Source organism: Neolamprologus brichardi, unplaced genomic scaffold, assembly GCF_056152115.1.
Source record: "Neolamprologus brichardi isolate AB-2024 unplaced genomic scaffold, ASM5615211v1 NODE_ptg000033l+_length_6344489_cov_1, whole genome shotgun sequence".
Taxonomy (NCBI): Eukaryota; Metazoa; Chordata; class Actinopteri; order Cichliformes; family Cichlidae; genus Neolamprologus; species Neolamprologus brichardi.
Genome location: NW_028270137.1, coordinates 624,025 through 630,024, shown reverse-complemented (window position 1 = coordinate 630,024; position 6,000 = coordinate 624,025).

Genomic DNA, 6,000 nt, shown 5'->3' with positions numbered 1-6,000 from the left:
AAGACATTCAACTATTCAACTTGTATTTATCTTTTCAATATCTGTCATACTTTTTCTTCAGTTCCAGTTTAAGTTTCATCCTTTTTTTCAGCCGTTTCAGAGTTTATAATGGGTGTGTATGGGACGGAATGTTGGCGCTAGAGTGAGACAGCTCAACTGTTAGAGTGAGAGGAGGGGGGAATTAATCTTAAAATCTTTTCTTAAAACTGCTGCTGTGTCCGCAGCGTTTGCTCTACAGCTATGATTTTACCCTCAAAACGTAGCCATCGCTGTCCTCTTTCATCTAATGTGTTTATTATTGTAATACGTGTTATGGTTCTTTCATAAATGTCACCAATGCACAGCCTCCTCCCTCCAACTCTTCCATAGACTCTAATGTTAAAAAGGCTCGGAAAGTTTGTCTGAAAATCTGAAGTACAGGCTGTCTTTACACTGCCACCACGTCCATATAATAAACTCCACAGGCATGAAAACTGAGAATTTGGTAGACTAGACATTGCTGCCGCTCACGGTGAAAGAATTTTGTCAATACGACTTGTACTTTTCATTTAGGTGTAGCCTGGCTAAATTAACCAGCCCAGAACACAGATTATCTTTGGGGTTCTTTTAATCTGAATGATAAAGTAAGCGCTCAGAAGAAAATAAAAAAGGTTGTAAAAATAAAGAAATAAAATTGTTACAGACAGTTCTTATCCAGTAACAGCTTTGTGCACTGGTAACCCACTGCTACTGCAAGTTATTTCCCCAACTTTATCAGCATCTGGAACTCAAGGACGTCTAGCGTCATTTTGTGTCTGATATAAACCCATACATAAATAAAATAAACTTAGCAGTGCAAAAATAACTGTAGTGGCTTCTCCTGAGTGCATTAATTCAGCAGAAAACGGAATATAGATCCCTCTGAGATGAACGGCGAAGTTGGTTGCAGCAACTCCTGGTGCCTTAACTGTTGCACACTTTGCATTCAAAACAGATCACGCAGCGAAAAAAGGCATTGCACACCCACATAAAACCAATGCAAGCTAGCACTCCCGTGAATGTCTCTGTAGATCCCCATGATCCCTTGCGCTCTCAGGGGTACCCCAAAAGAAACAGCGCCATCCAGTAGCATGTCCCATAATATCGACTTCCACCTGGCTACATTCTCCCCTGCTTAAGAGTCAACGTCCCCGGTGACTCAATTGGTATATCTCAACTCATGCACTGCTTCTTTAAAGAGGGCAGTACCCATATTAGTCAACAACTGAGACAGTACCTCAGGGCTCAAGGTGATGGCATGACATGCTGATACAGGGACATGGTAAGGGTTTGAATGCACTCCAGCATTAGCTCTTTTACTCCGACGGGGCACTGGTGTTGGTGTAATGACCCCAATATCCCTGTTGGTTTCAGTAGCAACTGTCTCTGGTGTGGACACCTGCTCAGAGGCAGACGGTGCAGTAACACGAGCATCATCAGTGTTTACAGACTCTGAAACGCCACTGCTTTGAACTGCTTCCCTGTCTTCATCAGACCCCTGCTCTACAATTGGGTATGAGGTTTCTCCGAACAACACATACTCAGGATCTGAATCTGAACAGCCTGTTTTCTCTTCTGTCATAGGACCCACTACCACAGGGGATTCATTATTTTTCTTTTTCCTGGGTGCAGGAATTGGGCCAGTACAAGGTCTAAGGTTAGCTCTGTGAACCCGTTTTACTGGCCCACCCTCCACAGGCTCCACGGCATGTGTGCTGCCCTGGACTTCGACAACCCTAAAAACTACAGGGCTCCAGGCGTCTTGAATTTTGTTCCTGCCTTGGGGCCAGTGTCGCAGATAAACTAACTGACCTACTTCAACAGGGGGGCAATAGACCCGGGTTCTGTCCAGCTCAAGCCTTTCTGCTGCTTTCTGCTCCGTGTACTGCCTTGCTCTGTTATGTGCTTCATTTAAGCGCTGCTGATGCACAACCAGCCAGTCATGTCTCTTATCAAGCACCTGCTTCTGCCCTAGTAAAGCATCTACAGGAAGGTGGGGGTGCACTCCAAACATGAGGTAATACGGCGAGTGACCTGTGGTGGCATGGGGAGTCACATTGTATGCATAGACCAACTCTGGCAAATACTCAGGCCAACGGCGTTTCTCGTCTGGTGGGAGGGTACGCAATAGGTCATGAAGTGTCCTATTGAAACGTTCACATTGTGCATTACCTTGGGGATGATGTGGTGTAGTACGGCTTTTTTTTTAACCCCATATAACTTGCACAGTTCCTGAATCACATCACTTTCAAAATTTCTGCCCTGATCAGAATGTAACCTCTCTGGTACACCATACCTCATGAACCACTCTCTGAGCAAAATCTTAGCAGTTGTATCAGCTTTCTGGTCGCGTGTGGGAAAAGCTTGTGTGAACTTGGTGAAAACATCTGTAACCACCAACACATTTTCCCGTCCATCTGAGGTTGGCTCCAACACGCTAAAATCTACTGCCACCACTTCAAGAGGTCTAGTGGCCAGAAAGGGCTTGACAGGGGCATGAATCTTGGGCTGTGGCAACTTAGTAAGCACACATCTGTAGCATTTCTTAATCCACTGGTCCACTTCTTCATACATACCAACCCAAAAACATCTCTGTCTTAACAGATTCTGGGTCCCCTCCACCCCCTGATGCCCCATCTGATCATGCACACTCCCCAGTACAGCTTCCTTTAAACAAGCTGGCAAAAGGAGCTGCTGACACCTCCCCAAATGTTCATCCTCAATGACCCGATACAACAATCCCTCAAACTCTATGATACGTGACCACTGCCGGAGCAGAGAAATTACAGACTTAGCCAAACCTTTCCTCTGCTGGTGTGTGGGTTTCTTCTTTTTGTCCCAAAACTGCCTAAAGGACTTGATAGTAGGGTCAGAGCTCTGAAACTGTCGCAACTCTTCCTTAGAATACCCTGGCAGAGTGGGTGTATTCCCTTGGGAATCAGTAAAATGGGTGTCTTGCTCAACTGCTGTGACCCGGGCCTGCCTCACCTGACAACATTTTACACCTGCACTTACTAAGTCCAGGCCTAGCGTTGTCCCTCTGCTGACTAGGTTATAGATGGATATGCATCCATCAAACTCCTCCTCATCTCCTGCAGGCTGGGGCTCCCCTGCTAATGGCTGTCTAGAGAGGGTATCGGCTGCTGTGTTACACCGACCAGGACGATACTGCACCTCAAAGTCAAATGGCGCTAACTGGGCAACCCAGCGCTGTTCGATGGCTCCCAGCTTTGCTGAGTTCAGGTGGCAGAGGGGGTTGTTATCTGTCACAACTGTGAATTTGGAGCCTAAGAGATACCCCCTAAACTTCTCAGACACAGCCCATTTAAGGGCGAGGAGCTCTAATTTCATTCAATTCAATTCAATTCAATTCAATTCAATTTTATTTATATAGCGCCAAATCACAACAAATGTCGCCTCAAGGCGCTTCATAGATACAGAGAAAAGCCCAACAATCATATGACCCCCTATGAGCAAGCACTTTGGCGACAGTGGGAAGGAAAAACTCCCTTTTAACAGGAAGAAACCTCCGGCAGAACCAGGCTCAGGGAGGGTCGGGGCCATCTGCTGCGACCGGTTGGGGTGAGAGAAGGAAGACAGGATAAAAGACATGCTGTGGAAGAGAGACAGAGGTTAATAACAGATATGATTCAATACAGAGAGGTCTATTAACACATAGTGAGTGAGAAAGGTGACTGGAAAGGAAAAACTCAATGCATCATGGGAATCCCCCGGCAGCCTACATCTATTGCAGCATAACTAAGGGAGGATTCAGGGTCACCTGGTCCAGCCCTAACTATATGCTTTAGAAAAAAGGAAAGTTTTAAGCCTAATCTTAAAAGTAGAGATAGTGTCTGTCTCCCGAATCCAAACTGGAAGCTGGTTCCACAGAAGAGGGGCCTGAAAACTGAAGGCTCTGCCTCCCATTCTACTTTTAAATACTCTAGGAACAACAAGTAGGCCTGCAGAGCGAGAGCGAAGTGCTCTAATAGGGTAATATGGTACTACAAGGTCATTAAGATAAGATGGGGCCTGATTATTTAAGACCTTGTATGTGAGGAGCAGGATTTTGAATTCAATTCTGGATTTAACAGGAAGCCAATGAAGGGAAGCCAAAACAGGAGAAATATGCTCTCTCTTTCTAGTCCCTGTCAGTACTCTTGCTGCAGCATTTTGGATTAACTGAAGGCTTTTCAGTGAGTTTTTTGGACATCCTGATAATAATGAATTGCAGTAGTCCAGCCTGGAAGTAATAAATGCATGAACTAGTTTTTCAGCGTCAGTCTGAGACAGGATATTTCTAATTTTAGAGATGTTGCGCAAATGGAAGAACGCAGTCTTACATATTTGTTTAATATGTGCGTTGAAGGACATATCCTGGTCAAAAATGACTCCAAGGTTCCTCACAGTGTTACTGGAGGCCAAGGTAATGCCATCCAGAGTAAGAATCTGGTTAGATACCATATTTCTAAGCTTTTCAGCGCCGAGTACAATGACCTCAGTTTTATCTGAGTTAAGAAGCAGAAAGTTAGTGGCCATCCAAGTCTTTATGTCTTTAAGACATTACTGCAGTTTAACTAATTGGCGTGTGTTATCTGGCTTCATGGACAGATAGAGCTGGGTGTCATCTGCATAGCAGTGAAAATGTATGCTATGTCTTCTAATGATGCTGCCTAGGGGAAGCATGTATAATGTAAACAGAATTGGTCCTAGCACTGAACCCTGTGGAACTCCATAATTAACCTCAGTGTGTGAAGAGGACTCTCCATTTACATGCACAAACTGGAGTCTATTAGATAGATATGACACAAACCACTGCAGTGCAATACCTGTAATACCTACAGCATGTTCTAATCGCTCTAATAGGATATTATGGTCGACAGTATCGAATGCTGCACTAAGGTCAAGAAGGACAAGCACAGAGATGAGTCCACTGTCAGAGGCCATAAGAAGATGGTAAATGGTAAATGGACTGGTTCTTATATAGCGCTTTTCTACTCTTCTGAGCACTCAAAGCGCTTTACACAACTTGTGCATTCACCCATTCACACCCATTCGCACAAGCACATTTCTCTAGGTGCTTTCTAGATAACATTCACACACATTCATACTCCGATGGATGCATCGGAGAGCAATTTGGGGTTAGTATCTTGCCCAAGGATATTTGGCATGCAGACTAGGGGAAGCCAGGAATCGAACCACCAACCTTCCGATCAGTAGATGACCTGCTCTACCATCGTTACACGATCATTTGTAACCTTCACTAAAGCTGTTTCTGTGCTGTGATGAGCTCTGAAACCTGACTGAAACTCTTCAAATAAACCATTCCTCTGCAGATGATCTGTTAGCTGTTTGACAACTACTCTTTCAAGGATTTTTGATATGAAAGGAAGGTTGGAGATTGGCCTATAATTAGCTAAGACTGCTGGGTCTAGAGATGGCTTTTTGAGTAAAGGTTTAACTGCAGCCACCTTGAAGGCCTGTGGTACATAGCCGATTATTAGAGATAGGTTGATCATATATAAGATCGAAGAATTAATCAATGGCAGGACTTCTTTGAGCAGTTTTGTAGGAATGGGGTCTAAAAGACACCTTGATGGTTTGGAGGAAGTAATTATTGAAGTTAACTCAGAAAGATCGATTGGAGAAAAAGAGTCTAACTTAACATCAATGGTACTAAGAGTAACTGTAGATAATATTACATCTGTGGGATGATTATTGGTAATTTTTTCTCTAATGATAAAAATTTTATTTGTGAAGAAGTTCATGAAGTCATCACTAGTTAACGTTAAAGGGATGGTTGGCTCAAAAGAGCTCTGACTTTTTGTCAGCCTGGCTACAGTGCTGAAGAGAAACCTGGGTAATTTCATGCTGCTATAATTTCTGTCATTTCTCTCTGCATTTCTCAACCTTCGGCTGGCATATGCTATAACACGTTTCCTGCCACCCTGCACCTGATAAAGAATTGCTCCCAGTCCTAAA